At 40.6% G+C, this 27,089-nt stretch overlaps 1 pseudogene; it reads right to left on the reverse strand.

The window, feature by feature from the left end:
- Positions 1-26,679, reverse strand: part of LOC121500843 — a 45,074-nt pseudogene extending 18,395 nt beyond the window's left edge.
- Between the last annotated feature and the right edge of the window lie 410 nt (positions 26,680-27,089).

Consider the following 27,089-nt stretch of genomic DNA (forward strand, 5'->3'; position numbering starts at 1 on the left):
GAGAAGGAGAGAATCTCAAGCAAATTCTCCACTGAGTGCAGAGCCTGCAGTGGGGTTCAATTTCATAACCCTGAGATTATGGCCAGAGCAGAGATCAAAAGTCAGATGCTTGAGTGAGTGAGCCACCCAAGTGTCCCTGGAAGCAGAGATCAAAAGTCAGATGCTTGAGTGAGTGAGCCACCCAAGTGTCCCTGGAGCATGCAACTCTTAATCTTGGGATCATGAGTTCAAGCCCCATGTTAGGTATAGAGATTACTTTTCTAAAAATTGAAGAAAAAAAAAAGTGTTGAAGCAAAAAAATGTCAACTGAAAATTCTGTGTCTGGCAAAACTATCCTTTAAAAATGAGGGAAAAACAAAGATACTCCCAGATAAAGAAAAGCTGGAGGACTTCATTACCACTAGACCTGACTTACAAGAGATATAAAGGGAGTTTTTTAAGTTGAAATGAAAGGACAAGAAATGAAATGCAAGATAGAAATTTGAAACCATACAAAAATATAAAGTTCTCTGGCATAGGGAAATACATGGAAAGATATGACAACTGTTATTATAATTTTAGCTTATAGCTCTATTTTTTATTTACTGCAGAATTTAAAAGATATGGGTATATAAATTATTATAAATCTAGGTTAATGTGTGCATAATATATAAAGATACAATTTGTGATATCAATAACATAAAGGAAGGGAGAGTGGAGCTGTAAGGAACTAGATCGTTTGTATGTAACTGAAGTAGTTGCTATCAATTTAATATAGATCATTATCATTTAGGATGTTATATGCAGTTCCAATGGGAAACATCCATCCAAAGGAAAACATCTATGGACTCTACACAAAAGAAAATAAGATGGACCTAAAAATGACACTACAAAAATCAACTAAACAGAAAAGAAGGCAGTAATGGAGGAAATGAAGGACACAAAGCTATAATATACATTGAAAACAAATAACAAGATGGCAAAAGTCAATCTTTCCTCATCAGTAATTACTTTAAATGTAAATGGATTAAATTCAGTATCCAAAGGCATAAGTTGGCAGGATGATTAAAAAAACAACAGAAAAAACATGATCTAACTATTTGTTGCCTACAAGAGAATCATTTTAGATCTAAGGACACATATAGGTTGAAAGTAAAAAGATAGAAAAATGTATTCCATGCAAATAGTTACCAAAAGAGAGAAGAGGTAACTATAGTACCAGACAAAATAGACTTTAAGTAAAATAATGTTATGAGAAACAAAGAAAGACATTATATAAAGATAAAAGGGTCAGGGCACCTGCGTGGCTTAGTGGTTGAGCATCTGCCTTTGGCTCAGGTCATGATCCTGGGGTCTTGTGATGGAGTCCTACATCAGGCTCCCTACAGGGGAGCTTGAAGCTCCCTACTTCTCCCTCTGCCTATGTCTCTGCCTCTTTCTGTGTCTCTCAGAAATAAAGAAAATCTTTTTTTTAAAAAAGATGAAAGGGACAATTCACCAAGAATAAATAATAATTATAAACATATATGCACCAAACCTTAGAACTCCAAAATATATGAAGAAAAAATAGAATTGCAGGGAGAAATAAATAACCCCTCAGTAACAGTAGGAGACTTTGATCCCCACATTCATTAAGGGGTAGAACAACCAGAACGAGACAGAACATCAGTAAGATAACAGAGGACTTAAACAACACTGTAGACCAATTGGGCCTTATCAGAACATTCCACCCAAAAAAGCAGAATATACACTTTTTTTTCAAGGGATAATGGAACACTTTCCAGGATATGCCATATGTTAGGCCATAAAACTAGTCTTAATAAAATTAGTAAATAAACAAATTATGCAAAGCATATTTTCCAATCACAATAGAATAAAATTAGGCAACAGAAGGAAAACTGGAAAATTCAATATGTGGAAATTAAACAGCACACTCTTAACAACCAATCAGTGAAAGAAGAAATCACAAGGGAAATTAGAATATATCTCGAGAAGAGTGGAAATGAAAACACAGCATTTTCAAACTTATGGGATGCAGCAAGAGCAGTGCTAAAAGGAAAATTTATAGTTGTAAACACATTAAAAAGAAAGATCTCAAATCAACAATCTAATTTTATATCTTAAGGAACTTGAAAAAAGAGGAACTAACTAAACCAAAGCTAGCAAAAGAGAAGAAAAAATAAAGATTAGAGATAAATGAAATGGAGAATAGAAAAACAATTAGATGAATAAACAAAACCAAGAGCTGGTTCTACATAAAGATCAACAAAATTGACAAATTCTTACCTAAATTGACTAAGGAAAAAAGAACAATGAAATAACTAAATTCATAAATGAAAGAGGGGATAATGCTACTAATTCTGCAGAAATAAAAAGATTATGAGTGTACTATGAGCAGCTGTACACCAACAAATTGAATAACTTAGATGAAATGGATAAATTCCGAGACACACAACCTACCAAGACTAAATCATGAAGAAACAGAACATCTAAGTTGGTTGGTAACTAGTAAGAAGATTGAATCAGTAATCAAAAATCTCCTAACAAAGAAAAGCAGAGGGTCAGATGATTTCCCAGGTAAATTCTATCAAGCATTAAAGAAAAATTAACAATATTTCTCAAACTATTCTAAAAATTGAAGAGGAGAGAACACTTTCTAACCCACTCTAGGAGACCAGCATTGAAAACAAAACAGACAAAAACCCTACAAGAAATGAAAAATTTTAAGCCAATATCCCTGATCAATATTGATGCAAAAATCCTACAGTATTAGCAAAACTGAATTCAAGACCTTATTAAAATGATTATCACCATGATCCAGTGGAATTTACTTCTGGAATGCAAAGATGGTTCAACATGTGAAACTCAATGTAATACAGCACATAACAGAATAAATAAAATGTAATACAGCACATGATCAACTCAAATGATACGGAAAGGACGTTTGACAAAATTCAACACAATTTTATGGTAAGAATACTCACAAACTGTGAATGGAGGAAGCTACCTAGACATAAAAGCCATATATGAAGTTAGAAATAGGATCTACCCCAACATAAAGACCATATATAAAATGCTCACAGCTGACATCATACTCAATGATAAAAAATGACAAGATTTTCCTCTAAAATTATGAACAAAACAAGGATGTCTGCTTTTGCCACTTCTACCCAACATAATAGTCTTAGCTAAAGTGATTAGGCATGAATCCAAGTTGGAAAGGAAGAAGTAAAATTATCTGTTTGTAGAATACATGATCTTACATGCTTAAAAAAATCCTAAAGTGATGCTCAACATCACCAATCATCAGAGAAATGCAAATCAAAACTATAATGAGAAGACAAGAAATAGCAAGCGTTGACAGGGATGTGGAGAAAAAGGAATTCTTGTACACTATTAGTGGGAATGCAAACTAGTGTGGCCACTGTGGGAAACGGTATGGAAGTTCCTCAAAAAATTAAAAAGAGAATGACCATATGATCTACTAACTCTACTAGTAGGAGTTTAGCCAAAGAAAACAAAACATTGATTCAAAAAGAAATATGCACCTTTATGTTTATTGCAGCATTATTTACAATAACTAAGATATAAAGCAACCCAAGTTTCCATCCATGGATGAGTGGCTAAAGAAGGCATGGTTTTATATATATATATAAATGAAGGGTGCCAACACAATTCAATGGTATGAGATCAGTCTTTTCAACAAATGATGCCAGAAAACCGAATATCCCATAAGCAAAAGAAAAAATAAAAATAAAGTTGGATCATTACTTTACACTGCACACAAAAATTTGACTCAAAGTGTGTCAAAAGCTTAAACATGGGGAAGAAAACTATAAAACTCTTAGAAGAAAACATAGGGAAAATCTTTCTGGCATTGGATTTGGCAGTGATTTCTTGGATTTTTTTCTTGAAAGAAAAAAATAAATAAATTGAAATACATCAAATTAAAAAAAAATTTGTACATCAAAGGAAAGTAACAACAGAATAAAACGACAATCCACAGAAAGGGAAGAAATATTTGCTAATCATACATCTGATAAGAGATTAATATCCAGAATATAGAATTTCTAAAATCCAACAAACAAAAAAGACAAACAATCCAATTTTAAAATGAGAGAGAAACTTGAATAGACATTTCTCTAAAGAAGATATACAAGCCAGTAGACACATAAAAAAGAAACCAGGGAGATAAAATCAAAACCACAGTGAAATACTACTTCACACATTAGTGTGGCTATTATTTTTTTTTAAACACAGAAAATAACGTATTGATGAGGATGTGGCAAAGTTGGAACCCTTGTGCGCTATCGGTGGGAATGTAAAATGACTCAGTTGCGGTGGGAGGCAGTATGGTGGTTTGTCAAAATATTAAACATAGAATTATCATACAATTTAGTAGTTCCACTCCTGGGTACGTGCCCCAAAGAATTAAAGCAGGGACTCAAACAGATATCTGTATACCCATGTCCACAGTAGCACTATCTATAGCAACCAGAAGGTGGAAGCAACCCAGTGTGCATCAACAGATGAACGGATAAACAAAATGCGGTTAATATATGCAATGAAATAGTATTCAGCCTTAAAAGGAAGGAAATTCTGACACATGTTGCAATGTGGATGAACCTGGAGATTGTTAACACTGTATAAAATAAGCCAGCCACAAAGGGAAAAACATTGTATGCTTTCACTTAAAAGGGGCTCCTAGAGTAGTCAAATCCATAGACACAGTAAGAATGGTGGTTGCCAGGGGCTGGGAGAGAGGGGAGTGTAGGGGTTAGTGTTCAGTGGGGATGGAATTCCAGTTTGGGAAGATAAAAATGATCCAGAGCTGGATGGCGATGATGGTTCCACAGCAATGAGGGTTACCTAGTGACACTGAGGTATATGTTTTAAAATGGTTAAAATGGTAAATTTTATGTTGTGTATATTTCACCACAATAAAAATGTTAAAGTTAACATAAAGAGAAATTCTAATATTTTTCTCCCCAAATTTCAATGGATTGTCCCACGCACTGACCCCATGTCCTCTACTTTGGACAACATGAATCTAGAGGATCCCAAATAGAGTCAAGGTCTCCGATTTTGTCCGCTTAGCCATTCTTCTGTGAAGATACAGGACATTTACAGAAGCAGACGGATAACTTCCAAGAGAGTCTAGTAGATTAGACTCCCTGGAAGATTCCATTACTTCTGCCAATATGTGCTGCCTCCCGTTTTACCTTCCCTGCATGCTGACCTTCTATCTCCTATGATATGTTACCAGGATATCATAATTTTGTCCTTTAGGAGTTTGGCTTCTTGCCACACCTACAGAACAATATCCCTGATTAATAATGATGCAAAAATCCTTGGCAAAATATTAGCAAAATTGAATTCAAGACCATGTAAAAATGATTATCAAGACAATAAAGAGTAAAACTGTCATTCACAAGAGTTGTGAAGAATGTTCTAGAAGTGTGTCCTAAAATATTCAGGTTTGCTACTGGGCCACTTCGTTTCATCTCGACATGCCGTCATTTGTTTATCTGGGCCATAGTCAAGGATATCATTTCGGCACCTGAACGTACCTCATCTTTATAGAGGAAAATGTTCTCCAAGTTGAGTGAGTCCCAGGATACTTATTAGTATATTTTCAGATGAACTTGATCTCAATGTGTACATAACACAAGATAAGCACATTGTAATTATCTCTTGGAGAAACAAAAATCTCCAATTAGGTTGGCAGGTATCCAGAACTGGTGCAATCTGAATTGACCAGTGATAGTTAATGGATCTGATGCATCTTGGGATGCTTAATTGGCATATGTGGAATCATCATAGTCTCAGAGATGATTATTGGCTTTGTTTTGATGTTCTTTAATTTCACATTTGTTTCAACTCTTCTAGCAGACCCATATTTATTTATCTCTTCTGCATCTGTTCTCAGAATATTTCTACTTAGCAGAGAAGTAATATCAATAAGCTCTACTGTATTAGTAAGTTTATCAAACAGAAGAGTTGGTCCATGGACCAGAAATTATTGGTGTGATTTTTTTCTTTTTTTTAGTTATTTTAAAATATATCTCGTAGAGGCTGATTTTCAGGTTTTTAAAAAATCCTTTGACTTTTAGTCTGCCATGAACTTTTGAACTCACATTACATAAAATCTTTATATTTGTACCAAGCTTTGAAATTTCCTGAGCATTTACATATACATTTTCTCATTTAATTCAACAATAAATAGTATGTGGCTATCATTAATTCTGTTTTATGGGAAAAGCAACTAATATTCAAAACTCCTGAGGAAGTTTTTCCCTTTCTGTAATTCTTGAAAATGTGATCAAACTTTCAAAATGTATGAAATACATTATACTAGCATTTCTTCATTAGATGTTTCAGGCCCCTGCAGGTATGCAGATATATTCTGCATCATTTCCGCATCATTCAAAAGAACTTTATGAGAATATTTAAATTTTGTGATTTTTTTTTTTTTTTTTTGGTGATGATAAAGTAGACATGTTTTAGATTACCTGGATAAGCACCTTAGAAGCAACATTTGAATCCATGGTCATGTTGGTATTAAGTAATGGCTTAAAGTTACAACCTTTTACTTTTAATGCAGTATTTCTCAAGCTAGGGTGGCCTGCCAGGGGATCTATAATTTCCCAAATTGACCAACCCTAAGAAAAGAATGACAAGGGAGAAAAAAAGCTAACACATGAGTATTTGCAGAAGTTTTTGGCTTCTCTTCCAAAGGAAAAATGCTCTCTTGTTGCTTTGGGTCTGTGACTTTTGTTGTGTTGATCAACATGATACAGAATTGAAAGGCACTTGAAATAATTTATTTCTATTTCAAAGAGCAGAAAGCGTTACACAAAGGGGGAAAAAATAAATCCGGAAACTATTGGAACAGGAGAAGGAGGGGAATTGAGGGAGAGGACCACACAGGAAGTTGAATCTGGGGGCTGCTGCTCTGCTTACCCTGTAAGAGAAAGGAAAAGAGGCTTTTAAGAAGTTGTGCTGCATGTTGTGAAAAAAAATCCACTTTGGCAATTTCTTGGAGACCATTTTAAAGGCTTAATTAAGTAGCTTTGCAATTGTTTTGGATATTACACTGGTGTCCAAATGCAATACGATCCTAAGATAGTCCCTGAAACATCTTGGGTTTATCTAGATTATTTTATTAGTTAAACTGAGGTTCTTCTGTGAGTGTCAGAAAATGGAGAAATCAGTGAATTGAAGGAGATAAATATTTATATTTTTATAGATTTAACTGGTGACCTATAAACCAAAGATAAAATATCTACCCCTTGCCAACACATCCAATACACAATGTTGAGTAGGAACAAGGTAATCACAATAAAAATTTCAGTAAAAAATTCAATAAAGAAAGAATGGGAAGCACCAGTATCAATCCCTGGAGATGGAGCAGAAAGATTTTCTTCTCTGTTAGGAGAATGTGTTCCCTGGTTAGTCCATTTGGCAGCTCACGTGGGAGGAATAAACCAATTCAGCCAACAAAAGACACTCCAGAGTAGTACAGTTTAACATTGAGTAAGCATTAATATAACACATGCATGGAGGGTAGAATGAAAGTGTCACAAGGTCTCGATCGAACTTCACACATTTATACAGAAAGTAGGAGAAAGAACATTAAGTCTTCTCTTACCTGCTGGGATTATCTCCAGTAACCCCGTGTGAGAGACTTGGCGGTTTATACTGGAAGCAAGTATTTATAGGCCCGAAGGGTCACAAGGCTCATGACCTTTTTTGCAAAATCAAAAGCTTGGACCTGTTATTGGGCTTATTATGTTTTCAAGGGACACCCTACCTAGAATAGAGAAGCATCGTTTTCCCCTTCAGCCCTGCTTCTGCTCTACTGGTTGTGATCATGTGCTCACTATGCTCCCTTGTCCCCAGGGTCAGCTCTCTGGCGGGGGTGATGGGGCACTTTCTCGTGTAGTTACCTGGTAAGGGGAGCTCTGAAGGGAGCTCTGGAGAAGGTGTCCCTTTTATGGGTTGCACATGCTCCCAGCAGGGCCAAGTCTGGAGTTTCAATTGCTCCTCAAAGATTGAATAATTCAGGCTATTTCAAGCCAGCTTTGTGATTTCTTAGTAGTTTGATGTTCTCAAATGTTTAATCTTTCCATCTATTTGGCTTTAATAGGTTTCTTGTGCAAATAATCACAAATGAATATTGGTCTAGGCAAAGTGTCGAACCTGAAGACTGCATTAACCACCTCTCTGCTCTGCCCATCTACTTCTCTTGCAACAGCAAGGCGGCTTCCTTGAGGGCATCTGATGCTACAGGCTTAAGGGGGAAGACAGGAAACTTAATTGGACTTTGCTGCTGCCGAGGTGCCCGTTGTCCAACAGAGATAACCTGAATTAAGAAGTTACTTTAGAAAAACTTGCGGCCACAGGCTGTCACTTTGAAGTCCCTGCTTATAATATCCTAAGTTTGGGCTGCAGAAGTCATTGACATTTTCAGTTCAGAAAGTCTCAACGATGAACTCTTAGTGAATTTTGATGACAGAACAAATGCCAAGAGTCTCGCTTTGCAAAGTTATCCTCTGCCAATAAGCTAGCTATAATCAGGGCTCAGTCTCTCCTGTAGGACTTTGTTGAAAGCATCAGAAGTTGCCAACACGTGTAAGTATTCGCAATCTCTCCTACTGGTACACCCTCGGATGGCATGTGGGACTCAGCGGAGGTGAGTGAAGCGCTCACCCCAAGTATAAAATTTAACAGGGTGCCTATACCCGCTCCACAGTAATCAAGGTAAAGATAAATAATATTTCAATGAGATGTCTTTAAAAAAAATAAAAAGCAATGCAAAAAATCTGTGACAAAGTATCAAAAATGTAGATGAAGGTAGGTTCAGTACCGCTGACTTTTCTGTTTGCCTCAGGCTCCCATGTGGCTTGGCACAGCATCGCTCACGGTTGATAATTTCACCAACAATTTTGCAATTGAAATGATAGGAATTGCCAGCTCTCCAGCCTGCAATATTGAGTCTTTATCACCTTTTGCCACATAGCATTCAATAAATCACCTCTAACTCTGAACTCTGGGAAACAAATTGCAGGTTGCTGGAGAGGAGATGGGTGGGGGGATGGGGTAAGCAGGTGATGAGCATTAAGGAGGGCACATGATGTGATGAGCACTGAGTGCTATACGCAACTGATGAATTATTGAAAACTAGGTCCGAAATTAACCATGTACTATATGTTGGCTAATTGAATTTAAATTAAAAACAAAATCACCTCTAGAATCCCACTTCTGATACCAAATTGTATCTTAAGATTAGGTTTGGCAAAAAGACAAAATCCAAAGTAGCAGGACCTTGAACAAACCAAAAGTTTATTTCCCTGTCTGGTAAATGTAGGCAGGCCAAGGTCGCTATGCTTAGTTACATTATCACCAAGGACCCAAACTCTTTCTTTCCTAATTCTCCATTCTCATCAATATGTGGCTTCCACATCATGGTTCTAAAAAGCTGCTCTAGCTCTAGCCATCACATCCACATTCCAGCTAACAAGGCAGAAAGTAGGAAGAAGGCAAATGCAGGCTCACAGTGTTTCTAAGGAATGTTTCTTTAAACTACCACGTGCCACAGATGCTCATATACACTGGCCAGAACCAGCAAGGCTACCTCCAGCTACGAGGGAGGCTAAAAAGCATGGTATCTGTTCCGGGTTACCATGTGTCAGATAAAAATGCTATTACTATGGGGACGCCTGCGTGGCTCAGTGGTTGAGCGTCTGCCTTTTGCTCAAGTGTGATCCTAGAGTCCTGGAATCGAGTCTCGCATCGGGCTCCCCACAAGGAGCCTGCTTCTCCCTCTGCCTGTGTCTCTGCCTCTCTCTGTATCTCTCATGAATAAATAAATAAATCTAAAAAAAAAAAAAAAGCTATTTCTATGGAAGAAAGGAAACCCAGGCACTGGAGATATCAAGTCTCGTAAGTTGTGATGAATTTAGCTGTGTCTACTGCATCTGCTTCATTCGGGTTGCCATAGGAAAGACCTACTTCTGTGCTGGCCAGGTAATCACTACCACTCTCAAACATTTTGTCACATTGTGCTTCTGACCACGGTTTCCATTAGTCAGCTCTGATTTAGATCTACTAAGATCTAATCGTAGCTGCATTATTAAACCTGTGAGGTGAGAGAGATATTTTGAAATGTTCATTGACACGTCCTTTTCTCCCTATATATCCTCCTACCAGATCAGCTAACTACTCATTTTTCAGAGAAGGGATAAAAGAGTAGAATGATAATGCCAAGAATAAAATTTTGGCCTTCTGAACTTCAAAAGCCTAGGACTGCTGATAGATTTGGAAGACTACATCATCAGCCAGAGCTAGCATCTCCCCAGTGGTTCCTCCCCTTCTAAGCATGCATACATTTTCCTGGACTGAGGGAGGATAAAGAGCAGAGGTGAAGCAGGAGGGTTAGATGCTGGTATGAGTCTGTGAGAAGAGGCCAAGGGTGTTGGGTGATGAGTGGGTTAGAATCACTAGACAAATTTAGGATCCAGAGGCATAAACATTTGTGTCTCCAACTCCCAGGGAAGAGCTCAGGAAGCCTAAGAAATGATTGTCACGTAAGGTGTCTGGGATAAAGAAGAGTCTACATTGTGTGTGCAGCTTATTTTCAGGGTTCTCCAGGGAAACAGAACCAATATGAGATCTATTATAAGGAATTGGCTCACCTGATTATGGAAGCTAAGAGGTTTCATAATCTGCCATCAGTAAACTGGAGATCTAGGGAACCCCATGGTGTAGTTGCAGTCCAAGTCCATGGGCCTGAGACACAGGAGAGCAGGATGTGGACTGTAAGTCCCAGTCTGAAGGCAGGAGATGACTGATGACGTTGCAGATTGAGTAGCCAAGCAGAGAGAGGATCCTCCCTACATTGCCTTTTTGGTTGTTGTTGTTCAGGCCTTCAACAGATTGAATGAGGCCCACCCACATTGGGAAGGGCCATCTGCTCTACTCAGTCCACTGATTTCAAGTGCTGATCTCTTCCAGAAACACTATTCCCCAAAATAACACTTAACCAAATGCCTGGGCACCCCATTAACCATCAAACCCAGGCCAAAGAGTCTGTTTTTACAGTCAAAGCATTCTATTTTACATGCAATAAGGTGCTACTGGAGAGTTCGATCAGAGAAAGACAGGATGAGATGCACATTTACGATTGGTAAGTCTGGGGGCATCTGGATGGTTCAGTCAGTTAAGTGTCTACCTTCAGCTCAAGTCATGATCCCGGGGTCCTCAGATTGAGGCCTGTATCGGGTTCTTGCTCAGCCGGGAGCCTGCTTCTCCTTCTTCCTCTGCCTGCTGCTCCACCTGCTTGTGTGCCCTCTCTCTCGCTCTCTCTCTTTCTGTCAGATTAATTAATTAAATACAAATAAATAGAAGCTTCTGCATGTTGGAGTGCTGCTGGGGGAGACTGCCTACAGGGAGGGCTGAGAATCGAGAAGCTAGTGGGTAGCTGAAGCAGATGTGGCAAGCTAAAGAAGTGTTAGGTGGAATGTTCACCATCTGCAGGGCTGATGTATATTGGATGGGCCTGCGGACAGCAGGTTTCAGATGTGGCCATATGGTCTTTATTTGTTCTAAGCTTTAGGAACGCGATTCCAAACCCTTTGGGGAAGTTGCCCTATTCCCTAAGCTAGCTCCTGATCCAGCAGTCCATGGATGATTGGACTTCTATAGGGTAGTGGTTCTCAAGCTTGAGTGTGCGTGGAATCACCTGCAGAAATTGTTAACATTATGGATTGCTGGACCTCAAACCCAGAGTGGCTGGCTCAGTCGTAGGGCCCCAAGAATTGCATTTCTAACAAGTTCTAAGGTGATACTGATGCTGACCATACTTTGAGAATCACTGCTGTTGGAAAAGAAATGACAGTTGGATGATGGGACAGGCAGGGAGTGGAGTCTCTTTCATCCAAGGGACCATCTCAGGTGGCCCTCTGCATCCCCAAATGGGTCCATGACCATCATCATTTGACAGCACATTTTTACATGCCCATATTTAATACTGAAGTTTCTTACCCCTTGAGGGTAAGAAAGGGCTTGCTGAAGGTAACATTACTGGGAGCAGGAGACCAATGGGACATGGCTAGGATGTGCCTTGCCTCCAGATAACATTCACTGACTCTCCCTTTCGGCTGGGCATAGTTCTGGGAGCCATATGTATATTATTCTTTTATTCCTTAACATGAAGTGGATGGGCTTTTACCCTCATTTTATAGATGAGAAAACTACAGATTTAAGAAAATTATCTGAGGTCTCACAGCAATTAGTGGAGGACTGGGCAGATTGGCCCTGGGGATCAGCCCTCTTAACCAACCCCCCTCCGCCCAACAGTGTTCATGCACCCACTGCCCCTGCACCACTTTCCCTTCTGTGGAGACAGAAGGAATAGTCTTCCAGGGAAGTCGCTGGGGGGAGATGAAGCTGTGATCCTGATAGAGGCAGGCAATGCAATCCCACTCTCAGTGTGGTGGAGGGCACATGCCTTCCCCACACCCCATGGCAGGCAGACAACTAAGGAGTCAGCCCCAAGCTTAGAGTCTCCAGGACTGTGTACTTCCTTCCTAATGGAAAGTAGGAAGTGCTTTAAAATGTAGGTTCTATCATCAGTCAGTTTGGAGAGGTCAACAGATCAGCAGATGGCAACCATTGAAGAGAGAGCTGGTCATAGTCACTGATCCCAGGGTGCAGGGAAGACCATGACATGGGGCCACGTGGGGAAGCATTGGGGTCAGTCTTGAGGCAGAGCTAGTGGGAGGAACTATGGCGAGAGCCTTTATTGTGGTTTCTGTGGGAAGGAATGAATGAGGCAAGGTGAACAGGCTTAGGGTTGGCTAAATTGAATAATTTCAGGGGCCCTGGGGCATAGGGTCTGTCCCTAGTGGTATGGTACCTGGCCCTGGGGTGATTGGTCTAAAGTGTGAAAACCTGATAAAGGAGGTAGTTGCTTCAACTAGTTGGTTTGTATGTGAAAGGCACACTCACAGGTAAGTCTTAGTATCTCTAATTGGCTAGTCCTGGGAAGGGCAGTCCCTCCAGGGTCACCAGGGCCCCCAGGTGTCTAAGTATCAAATTTAGAAACCAGAAAACAGTTATTACAGAGACTCCATGCAAAGACTGCATGAGGAGCTACAAATCCCCATGCTATTTTATCTCCAGGGTCATTGATTTGGAAGAGACTTCTAATCAAAACATAACAGAACAAGGAGGGCAGGCCACAGTTAGGAATAAGCATGGGACTCATCATTCCTGGCGTAGATCCGAAAGGTCTAAGCTTTAAAGGAACTCTCTTTTAGTGAGTGTATTCAAGATGGCATCTCACAAGTGAAGGCAGGGCAGGGTGAGAAGAAATCAGGCTTGCAAGGCTGTAAAGCACAGAGAGTGATCTATCTATATCCAGGAGTCAGATTATATAGTCATGGGACTTGTTTGTTTCCCTAATTTTCATGCTTTCTCCATTGACCTATGTGTCAAAAAGTACCTGGGGAGCTCCCTAAAATTCCAACGCCTTGCCCTGAGAGCAAACCACTGCTCCACATCAGAATCCCCTGGATGGCTTGCTAACACTGATTTCTGGGTTCCACACCCAGAATTTCTGATTTCAAGGAGTCTGGGATGGGCCCCAGGTGGTTTTGACACAGCTTTTCTGAAGGCCACACTTTGAGAAACACAGCCCTGGGGTTTGGTGACTTCTGATGTGGGCATTCCACGAGTGCAGCCACCGTGCTATGGAGGGTTCAGAGAAAGTCACTGACCCTGCTTGCGAGGTGGAGGTGGGGGCCACAGCATAGCAGGGGCATCAAGACACGTTAGAGGAATGGGAAAGCATCTTTCACAAAAGGCCCTTCCTCCTCTAGCCCACCGGGAGATTTCTCCTCTGGTGCTCACCTGACAGATTCTCTTAGTTGTTTTATCAAGGAAGATGGTGTTTTCTAGAAGGGAAGATACTCATATGGCTTCACCAGCTCCTTCTCTCCCTCATCCACGTTGAGTGCTGGTGGACCCTCCCCTCTGAGTCACCAGCCCTCCAGCAGGACTCTGCTGAGTCCGACAATTGCCTTCCACGTGCACGTTCGTCTGCGTGTGTTCCCCTACCAATCTGACCTTTAGCCTGCTGAGGCATCTTCTCAGACCCCTGGGTGGCTCTCCACTCCACTTTAATATTTGTAATATTTTACACATTTGATTAGACTCTGGGTTGGAATAAGAATTCCTTCCTCAATGTAAGGATTGCCAGGACATCACATCATAAGGCATTATTCAATCAATATCTCAACGGTCCGTTTACACTTCAGCGGGGACTTTGGGTGTCAGATGAGGGATGTCGAAGCAGACAAGAGAAGCTGCTGGCAGCCAAGGAGCCCAGGGAGAGGAGGGGTGCGGTAGGAGATGGGAGGATAGCAATGCCCAGCTTGGCCTTACTGGGGATTTATAGTTTTGTGTAGGATGGGTCTGGACTTGTCCCTCCAAATCCGTCTGGCAGTGCCATCCATACAAATGCCTCATGCTGTTAAAGGGCACCCTTTATCCTGCATTTTCTGATATAGTTCTTATTTCATGTGATCTTATTATTTTCAAAAGAGGCATTTCATGAGAGGCATAACTCGAGAGGCCTGCCCCCAGCAAAGGGACATCCCCCCCTGATGTGCAGCTCACACCCCTTCCCCCTCTGCACCTCTAGCTTCACCAGGATACGTATTGCTTTTCCCATCCCTACTGTCCTGCAAACAACCACCCCTTGGCCATTCCTTGGGTACCGTCTTTATTAAAGGGAAACTTGGCCTCAGATGGAACTTCCCTCTCAGCTCTTGGGATTCCTGACCCTGCGAGGAAGGACACGCGTGGGGGAAGGCAAGAGTAGGTCCCCCAGCATGTGGCGCCTAGCCAAGGGGTGCCAGCCACCCAGTCTAAAAATAGTACCTTAACAATATGTCATTTCATTCTAATATCTTTTGGGACTTGTCACAATGTTAGAAACAAAACTTGCCAGATCATCTGGCTTGAAAAAAATATTAGCAGGGGTATAAAGAATGTCCCCAAACTTTGAGCCCTTTCTGCTGTTGAAATACCCCAGACTAGGCCTCGCCCCAGGCTCCAGTGTTGTGGAAACATGCATGTAGAGCCAGGACTACAAAGTTTCAACATCCAAGGTATGAGGGTGACCTCTCTGTGGGAAATGTACTCTTTCAAGAAAACTTAGTTCCTCATGCTTCAAAAGTTGCTTGGAAAAATTCAGGCAATGATGAAAGCCAGCACCAACTTTAAACTTCAGCATGCCCCCAGCTTTTTCACATTTGTCACATCAGCTAAAGGCTTCCAGGCAAATTTTTTTAAAAGAAGGGGATGGAGGGAAACTAACAACTTTGTTTTGGCCCTGTGATCTATAAATGCAAAATAACGAATTGGAGTTGAGCTCTGGTGCAGCAAGAGTTGAATGACACAGGCACTAAATGGAAAACCGACTCTCTCCGAGCTTTCTGTAGCCTGGACAAATGCATAATTTAGTCTCAGATAGCTGGACTAGCAAGCTCACGGTGGGGGGTGTCATGCTAGAATGTTGTTTGTGCAAGGAATCTGAATTTCAAAGGACAGCCTTGCCCGCAGAGATACCACCCAGAACAATGAGGGTTTAATTAAGGTTTAGAACCCTGATTTGTTCACTGGGGGCTGAGAGGAAGCCTCCAGGTAAGATTCTATTTGGAAATAGATTATTGACCAATGGCAGGGGAAGGGGGGCCTATTTGCATATATTACTATTCATGACCTCAGGACTAAAGGAATCAGAATGACAGCAGGCGATATCTCTGTCAGCCTGCTGTTTCTGGAGGGAAAGGCAGTTGGTGGGTGGATAAATAGACGTTTTTTTGTGCTGCCTTTTTCTCCTGGACCCAATGTTCTATCAGACCCAAATGTGAGATCTACTTCTCTGAGAAATTCTCCCACTCAAAGGGAACACTTTGATGAGATTAATTAACCCGAATACCAAAGATCTGTTTGTGGCACCCAGATGTGGAGTTGGTGGGCAGGTCCTGCTCAAGGAGGAGCAAAGTTCTAGGAAGGGGAAGAGGACCCAGGAAGGTCATCCAGGCTCCTCAGCATGAGCCAGGCACTCTTCTCGGTTTACATTCGACCAGGAAGGGAAGGAGCCTGTGGAATTCCCAGCACATCCCAGCGCGGGAGGCAACACCAGGATTCCCAGCCTGTGGTACTGTGGCCTCGCCTGCTCACCCAGGTGAACAGGGTACTGGGGAGACCTTTCTAGGGTGAGGCATTCTGGAATTAATGGATTCCTGAAAGATGTCAGGGAGAGGTATACCTTAGTAGGATGGGGTGAATGCTTTTCTTCAGGGATCTCAGTCTCCAGTCTTTGCATTTCTTTCTCATTCCAATAACACTGTCTTCCCAGAGGTCGTACCCCCATCTCCATTCAAACATAACAAAACAAACAAACAAACAAACAAACAAACAAAACAAAACAAAACAAAAACATAACAAAACAACTTATGGTGACCAATGCCCTGCCACACTCCTTCCTTCTAAATTTGCTCTCAGGAAAGCCTCTAGTACCAGTAATTCAAACTTTGGGAAGATTTAAAGTTAGATATTACATTCCCCCTGTTTACATACGGATGTCCAGGTTTTCCTGCATTATTGTTAAAAGGACTATCCTTTCTCCATCGACTTGCCTTTCCTCCTTTGTCAAAGATTAGATGGCTATATGTGTGAGGGTCTATTTTGTGGCCCTTAGTTCTGTTCCACTGCTCAATCTGTCCATGCTTCCACCAATCTCATGCTGTCTTGATTACTGTATAGCTTTATAATAAGTTTTAAGTCATGCAGTGTTAATCCTCTGACCTTTCTTTCTTTCTTTCTTTCTTTCTTTCTTTTTCTTTCTTTTTTTTTTTCTTCAATATTGCGTTGGCTATTCTGGGCCTTTTACCTCTCCATATTAACTTTGGAATCATGTTCTCAACATCCACAAAATAACATGCTAGAATCCTGATGGTGACTGTATTAAATTTATAGGTCAAGTTAGGAAGATCTGACATCTTAGCAATATTGAGTCTTCCTATCCATGAACATGGGTATCTTTCCATTCATTTTGATCTTATTAAAATTTCATTCACCAGAGATTTGTAGTTTTCCTCATATAGATCCTGTGAATATTTTATTAGATTTAGGCCTATTTCATTTTTAGATGATGCTAATATAAATGGAAATGTGTTCTTTTTATAAGACTGGCATTTTTTTTTTTTAGAATAGTTTTCCATTCACAGTAAAATTGAGAGGAAGGTACAGAGATTTCCCATATACCTCTTGCCCGTACAGATACATCACCTCCTCCATTATCAATATTCCTTCCCAGAGTGCTATATTTGTTACAGTTGATGAATCCACACTGGCACACCATGATTATACAGTGTCCACAGTTTACATTATAATTCACTCTTGGTGTTGTACATGCTATGGATTTGCACAAATGTATAATGATATATAACCATCATTATGATACCACACAGAGTATTTCTACTACTGCTTTAAAAATCTTCAATGTTCCACCTATTCACTCCTCTTTCCTACTACCCCTCACCAACCCCTGGCAACCACTGATCTTTTCACTGTCTCCATAGTTTTGCTTTTTCCAGAATGTCATAGAGTTAGAATCACGCAGAATGTAGCCCTTTTAGATTGGCTTCTTTCACTAACATACACATTTAAGGGACTTTTATGCCTTTTCATGGTTTCCCAGCTCATAGTACTGAGTAGTATTTCATTGTCTAGATGTACCACAGTCTATTTATCCATTCATCTGCTAAAAGACATCTTGGTTGTTCCCTGATTTTGGCAATTATGAAAAAAGCTGCTTTAAACATCCTGGTGGTTTTTGTGTGGACATAAGTTTTCAGGGGTTTTTGGTAAATACCAAGGAGTGCTATTGCTGGTCATATGGTAATATTTTGTTAATTTTGTAAGAAACTGCCAAACCGTCTTCCAAAATGACTGCACCATACTGCATTCCCACTAGCAATGAATCAGAATTTGTTACTCCACATCCTCACCAGAATTTGGTATTGTCAATGTTCCAGATTTTGACCATGCTAATAAGTGTGTATTACTATTGCTTATTACTGTTTCAATCTTTATTTCCCTGATGACATATGATGTTTGCATATGTTTATTTGCCATCTGTATATCTTCTTTGGTGAGACATCTGCTAAGGTTTCCTGCCCAATTTTTGTTTGTTTACTTATTGTTGAATTTTAAGAGTTCTTTGTATATTTGGAAAGCAATACTTTATCAAATGTGTGTTTTGTAAACATTTTCTGTCAGTCTGTGGCTTGCCTTCTTGTTCTCTTGACACTTTCTCTTTAATTTTAACAAATCACTTCTTCCTTTCATGAATCATACCTTCAGTATAATATCTAAAAAGTAATTGCTATACCCAGGGTCATCTAGGTTTTCACCTATTTTATGTTCTAGGAGTTTTATGGTTTTGAATTTTATATTTAGGAATGGAATTTTGAGTTAGTATTTTGTAAAGGTGTGTAAAGGTCTGTGTCCAGGTTTGTTTGGGGTTTTTTTGTTTGTTTTTGTTTTTGCCTGTGAATATTCCATTGTTCCAGCACCATTTGTGGAAAAGACTATCTTTTCTCTGTTGTACTGCCTTTGCGCCTTTGTCCAAGGTCAGTCGACCATTTATGCAGGTTTATTTCTGGGCTCTCTATTCTGTTCCATTGATCTACTTTTCTATTCTTTCACCAATTCCACATTTTCTTGATTACTGTAGCTTTATAATAAGTCTTGAAGTCAGGTAATATTACTCCTCCAACTTTGTTCTCCTTCAATGTTGTGTTGACTATTCTGGGTCTGTTCCTTCTCCACATAAGCTTTAGAGTCAGTTTGTCAATATCAACAAAACAATTTGCTAGGGATTTTGATTGGGATTGCATTGAGTGATTAAGTTGGGAAGAACTGATATCTTGACAGTACTGAATCTTCCTATCCATGAATATGGGATATCTCTCCATTTATTTCTACTTTGAAATTGTTCATCAGAGTTTTGCTGTTTCCTTTATATAGATCTCATACCTTCCCTCCAGCCACCAAAGGCCCCCAGGAGTTTTTGGATCTCAAGCTAGTCCACACTCAGCCTCAAACAATTAGTTAATTACCATTAAAATGTTCTTGTCTATCAGTTACTTGCTCCAGTGGCTTCTGCTTCCAGTAAACTATAATTCTCTATATTCAAGCTATGATCTGTATGTAGCTGTCTCTCTAGTTTTGGGGCAATATTTTGCTCTGTGATCCCAATTTTCTGATGGATCTCAGAAGAGTTGTGGATTTTTGGTTTGTTCAAATTTTTTCTTGTTGTGGGGTGGGAGTGATGAATTCCAAGCTCTTTGCAATTTAGAGCAGGAACCAGAAGTCTAGATAACTTTTACAGAAGACATGAGATTAGGTGAGTGTTCATTTTTTTTGCTTATGGGTGTCCAATTTTCAAGTACCATGTGTTTAAACACTATCCTCTTTCCACTGAATTGCTTTTGCATCTTTTAAAAAACTCAAATGGGCATCTGAGGATGCCTGTATGACTACTCTCCAATAAAATTCTGGGGTGCTGAATGTTTAATGAACTTCTTTGGTAGGCAACATTTCAAATCAATAAGATAGTATGTTAATATATTGATTTGCAAATTTGGGATTCAGGTCAGAAAGATGAAGTCAACAATACCCAACATACGATGAATGAGATCAACCACATGGAGTGACAGCTTTTTGCTGGGAATGCTAGTGACCTGTCCATAAGGGAGGACAGAATCCATCCTAAATTGAAGTGTAAAACACAATTCAATCAAGGTGGCTGTGATAAGTAATTTTATGTGTCAATTTGGTTCACCATCACACCTAAGTTTTGGTCAACCATCAGTCTAAATATTGCCATGAAGACATTATATTTTAGGTGAGATTAACATTTAAATCAGTAGAGTTTGAGTAAAGCATGTTACCATCTAAAATGCAGGTAGGCCTGTCCAACCAGTCAAAGGCCTAAAGAGAAAAAGACAGATCCTTTGAGGAAGACGGAATTCTGCTTTCAGATGCCTTCAGACTCTAGCTACATGTCAACTCTTCCTTAGGCCTACTGCTTGCTGCCTGCCATGCAAATTCAGACTTGTCAGCTCCCACAATTACATGAGTCAGTTCCTTAAAATCAATCAACCTGTTTATCTCTCTATCTATCATCTATCTATCTATCCTATGGGTTCTGTTTCTCTAGAGAATCCTGACTAACACAGAGATGAGGGTGTAGCCTTAAGAAAACATGCGTGGAATGCAAAGACTGGAAGAGAACTGACTGTTGTAGTTCAAGTGTGTGGTCATAGCCTAACATCCTGTGTGTCATCCAAAGCAAAGGGTGGGGTCCTCTGGGCACATACCCTGAAGGGAGCTAAAGAATGTGTCTATGTGTCTCTGCCTAGGTGGAGGAAGGCTGGTTTTATTACCATCTCTCCAGGATAATATTTCTTTCATGATGCCTGGTAAGCTACCAGGTTACCTGGTGTTAATGGAAACATCACTGGAAATCCTCCCACATTTTGCTCTAATTCTTAGTTCAAACAGTGACATTTATTCATTTTTTATTTTTTTAAAGGTTTTTATTTATTTATTTGAGAAAGAGAGAGAGCATGACCAGGGTGAGGGGCAGAGGGAAAAGTAGACTCCCTGCTGAGCAGGGAGCCCAGTGAGGGGCTTGATCCTGTGACTCCAAGATCATGACTTGAACCGAAGCAGACGCTTAACCAACCAAGCCACCAAGTCACCCCATCCAGTGACATTTAAACTTCAACTTGCCAGTGGTTAAGTGCTATGCCTTGAGATATTACTTGTAGACTCAGCAAATTTGTAATCTTATTAGTTACTTAACTGTTTTTTTTTTTTTAAAGATTTTTATTTATTCATGAGAGACACAGAAAGAGAGGCAGAGACATACGCAGAGGGAGAAGCAGGCTCCCTGCGGGGAACCTGATGCAGTACTTGACTCCAGGACCCTGGGATCATGACCTGAGCTAAAGGCAGATGCTCAACCACTGAGCCACCCTGGTACCTCTTACGTAACCTTTTTAAAGTTTGTTTAGCAAAGTGTCTTCTTATGTCAGGTTCCCCAGAGAAGATCTTTGGAGGAGGATTTGGGTGCAACTCATTTTCAAGGGAGGGTTTCCAGGGAGAATGGTAAGGGAGTAGGGGCAGCAAAACCAGAAAGGGGAGGAAGCCAGAAAGAATACACTTCCAGGCAAAGTCTACCTACTGTAGCTTCAGCCCACTTCCGCAGGGAGCCCCGGGATATAGGTTACAGTTCACGGTCTCCCAACTCACAGCAAGGGAGCTGAGCCTTCATGCTTGTGTAGCCATCATTCAAAGGTGAGGAGTACCTGGGGCACTCTTAAGTACTTCTAGCTCTCTGTGTGCTGTGGGGTGGAACAAAGGAATCTGAGGTCATTCCTGCCAAGGAGAGCTATAGGTGCTGGCTGTTGAAGCAAAAGCACACTAAAGTGGATCCAGTCAGATTGGACAGAGCATTGATATTATGCTCTACAAAGTCATTCTCCAGAGTTGACTTGCCAGGTTCTACATGTGACCTTGCAATGACCCCTGTAAGTTCTCACCTGTAGACCCCAGGAGATAGGATCTGTTGGAATAGACCTGACATCTGGCCTTCTCTCCTTTCCCATCCTTGCCACATTGTCCTGAGATGTTATCTTCATTCTGGGCAATACTGACATAAACAGAATCATCAACTTTTCACATATATGGAAATGATGGCAGGCAGACTTTTTGTCATTTGAACAGTAATTTACTTGACACGTATTTTTGGGGGCAACAACCTGAGCACCTTGGCTCCAGTGAGGAAGAAGACAGACACAGTTCCTGACTTTTTGGAGCTAACAGTCTAGAGCTCTGTCGTCCAGTGCTCTGTCACTAGCCATGTGTAGCTACTTAAATATCTAAACCAATTAAAAATAGATAAAATGAGGGGCACCTGGGTGGCTCAGTCGGTTAAGTATCTGCCTTCTTAGGTCATGACCTCAGGGTCCTGGGATCGAGCCCCACATCAGGCTCCCTGCTTAGTGGTGAGTCTGCTTCTCTCTCTCTCTGCCACTCTCCCTGCTTGTATATTCTCTCTCTCTCTTTTTCTCTAAATAAAAATAAATAAAATCTAAAAAAAAAAAAAAGATAAAATGTGAAAATCAGTGCCTCAATCTTACCAGCCACACTGCAAGTACTCAATGTCACGTAAACCTGGTGGCAACTGTATTAGATAGTGCAGACATAGACCAGCACTGAAGGATGGCCATAAACATCAGGGATGCCCCTTTTTCCCACATGTCCTTTGAAGTCTCACAGACGAGGTTCACACCCATAATTACATCCAGCCTGATGACATCCCTGGGGGTGGTTTGAAAGGGCTTACTATTTCCAGCTAATAGATTCACTCAGTAGAGAATAGAATCGAAGTCCAGGGTGTTACACTCACAGTGAGTAGGTGGCAGTGGTAGAGGCAGGCCTCACCCACAGGTATGCTGACTCATGGGTAGAGAACTTCCTGGCTGCAGTAGCATGTCATGGAAATAAATTCTCCATGAAGTGGGATTCCCTTAGGCACACCAGCCTTGAGGGCTGACAACACAATTTCAGGTACTCCTATAAGGAATCATGTCCAGGGGGCATGTAACACTTAAAAGTATTATATTGTCTCCAACAAAGTGTAGTATGTCTTTTACTGTCTTCATATTTTCTGCATTTTTCTTTTACCATTAAGTTCAGAACCCTACATGTTAATATATAATAATAATAATAATAACAGCAACAGCAAACATATGTGGAGTATTTACTAGTCCCCAGACACTGCTCCGAGCATTTCACATACATTAATTCAGTTTGCCTTCAGAGCAGCCCTGTGATGCCAGTACTATAATTATCCCCAATTTACAGAAGGAGAAAATGAAGCTCAGGTAGGGTGAGCGACTTGCTTAACATCCCATAGTTGGCAAGCAGTAGACACACTATTTGAACCCAGGCCACCTGCTGTAGCACACAAGCCAGTGGGCAGGCTGCCACTTAGCCGTGAGGGCACATTTATATTTGTAGTGATTTCATGTTGTTAAATGCAAATACAGTGTGTGTTTTGAGCCCTAATGCACCATTGTTTTCAGAGGTGAAGGGTCATAATGACTCACTAGACCAGTGTATTTTCCCAAGCCTTTTGAAAAATGCCCTTTACATTATAGGTTTATACAATTGGTATATTCTCTTTATTTCTCATGAGTGTCCATAAATAGCCCATGGTGCCTAAATGAATAGAAATCCGTTTTTATGTTTCTGGAGCTTCTATTGCCAACATTGACCTCCTCCCAGAGCATCAGCCAGGGTTCTTGGTAGAGAAAGGAAACCTCTCTAGCTAACTTAAGCAGAAATGGATTTGGTAATAGGACTTAGATGTTTACAGGGCTGCTAGGTCTCTCTGTGGAAGTCCCAACAACTCTCGGCCCCCGAACTCATATTTGTAGCTTCTGCTGTGAGTGGGAGCTTTGGCACTGGGGCAGCAGAAGGCAAAGGATCAGAAAGCTGGCCCCTGCAGCAACCAGGAAAACCAAAGGGAGCTGCCTAAACAGGTTTCTGGTAGATCTGCCAATATCCATATCCCAAATGGATGCTTCACACCTGCCTCTCTTTCTACTCTTCTCAGTTCCAATTCAAGTCTGGCCTGAATGCATCAAATTGACAAATCCTAGTGGCAATGCAATATGGGAAATGCAACTTTTATCTCTCTGGCCTTTGCAGCATGGGTTGGCACACCTCCAGGAAGCTGAGAGGGCTGGTCTGTGGTATTCATTGCAGTCCTTCTCTCTAGCAACTCAACATCCACATACACCATCCCTTCTGTGGTGAACTTCCTACCAACCAGAGTAGTAACACATTTCCCTCACATAATGTAACTATTCATGCACAAAGTGCTCATCTTTTCCTCAAAAGAAGAGATCCCAACTCCTCTCCTGACAGCCTTTGGCATCTGATGACGTAACCTCTTCTCTGGTTCAGTTCCAATCCTATTTTAATGTTCCACCCCAACATCAAAATACACAATCAACAACTGACAATATACTCAAGCAGCAGAGGAAGATGTGAAGGGAAAAGGAAAGTTGGTTAGCATGCATACATTCGGTTAGTTCATAACAGAGAACAGAGAAACAAACCCCACATGAGTAGTTACTACATAGTTGAAACAAACCCCACATGAGTAGTTACTACAATATTCATCTTTATAATGGGCCAGAAGGCCATAGTTGGTGTGTATAAACACCTCTACTGTCCATTCTACTTTGTTTGCCTTCAGTTAGAACCTGCTTATTGAGACTCTTTACCTGCAGATTGATGGAAACCTTTATGTGTGAGGGGGGCTGAGATCTGGTGGATTTATATGACTTTCTTGCAAATGGTCCTTGAGAGTAATAGTGAGGTTTGCTGTCCTATTAACTGTATTTGGCTCTATTGATCAATGGTTCAAGACACATCCTACCTCCCTTGGGGCAGCAAGGCAGCTCACAGTGTTGTCTCTTACTTGATGCTGTGAATCTTCCATAGACTGTTCTACATTCTCTAAGGCTGATTCTGGGTGCTGAGCAACAGAGTAAGACCAGTGAGCTCCTTGGGCAAAGCCACGGACTCTTCTTTTGGTGTGAACTGAAATTTCTTGGTCAGAAGCAAAATTGAGTGGAATACCAGATGAAACATCATTCAATAAAACCCATTGATGATGTCTTTGGAAGAAGTAAAGAAGGATTGGAAAAGCAAGTTCCTATTTTGAAAGTACCTATTTTCATGAGGAAGAAAATGGGATCTAATATCATCAACCTGTTGCCAGGTGACTGGCAGTTCCTCCCAGGAATGCGTGACTGAGGAAAGGCTGAGTGGCATCCACAGACTCGGCCATGCTACCTACCTCCGCTGAAGGGTCTTTTGGTGAATATCACAAGAGACAATAGTCTCCAAGCTCTGGGATCCTTTTGAGAATTCCATCCACAAGTACTTGTCCCAAACTTCCTTTGTCAGTAATTCTCTTATTTTGAGCTTTCCATGTCCTGACCCTCTAGCTAAGCATTCAGGCACTGCTTACAAACTAGTGTAGATCTGTATATCCAGGTAATATATACAAACTAGTGTAGATCCGTATATTTCAGGTAAAGCAGAAATCAGATACGCCACTAAAAATTCTGTCCTTGAGACAACTTTTCTTCCCCACTATGCTTTGGGGCCATCTCTAACTGGGGATATAATACTATAGTGGTGCTCCTCTAACCAGAATCTTGTACATCATGCAGAACTAGCTATAGATTAAGGTTGAGTTTTCCTCTTTAGTCATCTGGTCCTATGTTATATCACATGAGGCCATAGGTGTAGATGAAAGAGGGGTGATGATACTGCAGGATCAGATGACATGGAATGAGATGCCTTTGTGAATGGAAATTACTTATACTTTCAGGACTAGCTCAGGTCCAATTTGGACATTTCACTGCTACGGATGACTCAATACTTTTGGACATAACTGACTGGTGGATTCATAGGTCAAAGCAAGTTCATGATGTGCAACTGAAGTTTCATGCGCATTCAGACTCTAAATGGTACTAGCAGCAAGATAAAAACTGCTTCTCAAAGGGACAGATGTGGATTTACTCTAAACTCGGGGGACCTGTGATAATTTCCTCCACCATGTCTTTCTATAGCCTCCATGCAGCAGTGGTTTATTGCAGACATTCTGAGGTAATTTTTATTAAGTTCCAAATTACAAAGCTGTTTGTACTGGAGCATTATCCCGCTAGAATAAACTTCTCTTCCCGACTTGAAACTGGCAACCTCGAGGTTCCCGAGTACCTGAGTTGGATTATATTTGGAATTAGTCATCTTCATAATAGAAGGATACTCACCAAACTTTGTATCTCTTTATTAATGGAGGGATGGAAAGTATAGAACTTGTATTTCATTTCAGAAGCGATATCCTAGCGTGCCCAAGAATGCCATACCATACGTCAGAAACTTGATTAAACTACCGTACTCTAACATTTTTATGGAGTTTATCTCCCACTTTCCAATACACATAAGTCATATCAAGGTATCTAAATACGTGCTATTTCCTGCTGTCCTATCAGCATTATGTAATCAATGTAGTGGATCAGTGGTCAAATGTTCTGCAGATTAAACATGACACAGAGGCATAAAAGGGATGTAGTCTTGAGTACGGCAGTGAAAGTATATTGCTATCTCTGCTAGGTGAAATAAAAATGGTTTTGGTATTCTCTGCTTATGGTGAAAGGAAGAAGTGTTTTCTGGATCAATAACAGGTATATACCTGGTTCTAGCAGCTATATTGATTTTCTCCAATAAAGAGTCTATATCTGGAACAGCACCTACAATTAGAGTCCCCATTTGATTGATTTCACAATGGCCCACTGTTGTTCTCCAAGGCACATACCTGTCTTCTACATAGGCCAAAAGTGATTTGTAGGGTAGTGTGATAGGCATCCTCACTCCTGCATCTTTCAAGTGGTAATCTTTCTTCAAAGGTAACACATCCCTTGTTTTGCATCTCTGAACTGCCCCTGGGACTGAGTAGGAGGCCATGACTCCCTAATAATGATGCAAGTCCTTGGTACCAGTCCAATTGCCTCTCACCAAAAAGTTTTGTTGGCTTGTTTCTTTTTGGGTTGTTTAGTTAGCACATTTTGTTTGTTTGTTTGTTTGTTTGTTTGTTTGTCAGTGTGAATCAAGTAGGGCCTTGGTGGGTTGCCTAGAACTATTTTAGCTTTAGGGACCTCAGGATCACAGCTCCTCTGCGATGATTCTGGGGTAAAATTTACCAGTATGAGTACACCTGTTTAAGATTTTAGATTCTTGAGTAGCTGGGGATGATTCTGTTTGCTTGTTTAATTGACAGAAATGTAGGTAGAAATTAAGTGAAGATGCCAAAAATTCTTAGATATGTTTCAAAGAAGCATAAAAACACAAGGAGATAGGACTGTTGGAGTGGATTT

Source organism: Vulpes lagopus, chromosome 10 (assembly GCF_018345385.1).
Source record: "Vulpes lagopus strain Blue_001 chromosome 10, ASM1834538v1, whole genome shotgun sequence".
NCBI classification, from domain to species: Eukaryota; Metazoa; Chordata; class Mammalia; order Carnivora; family Canidae; genus Vulpes; species Vulpes lagopus.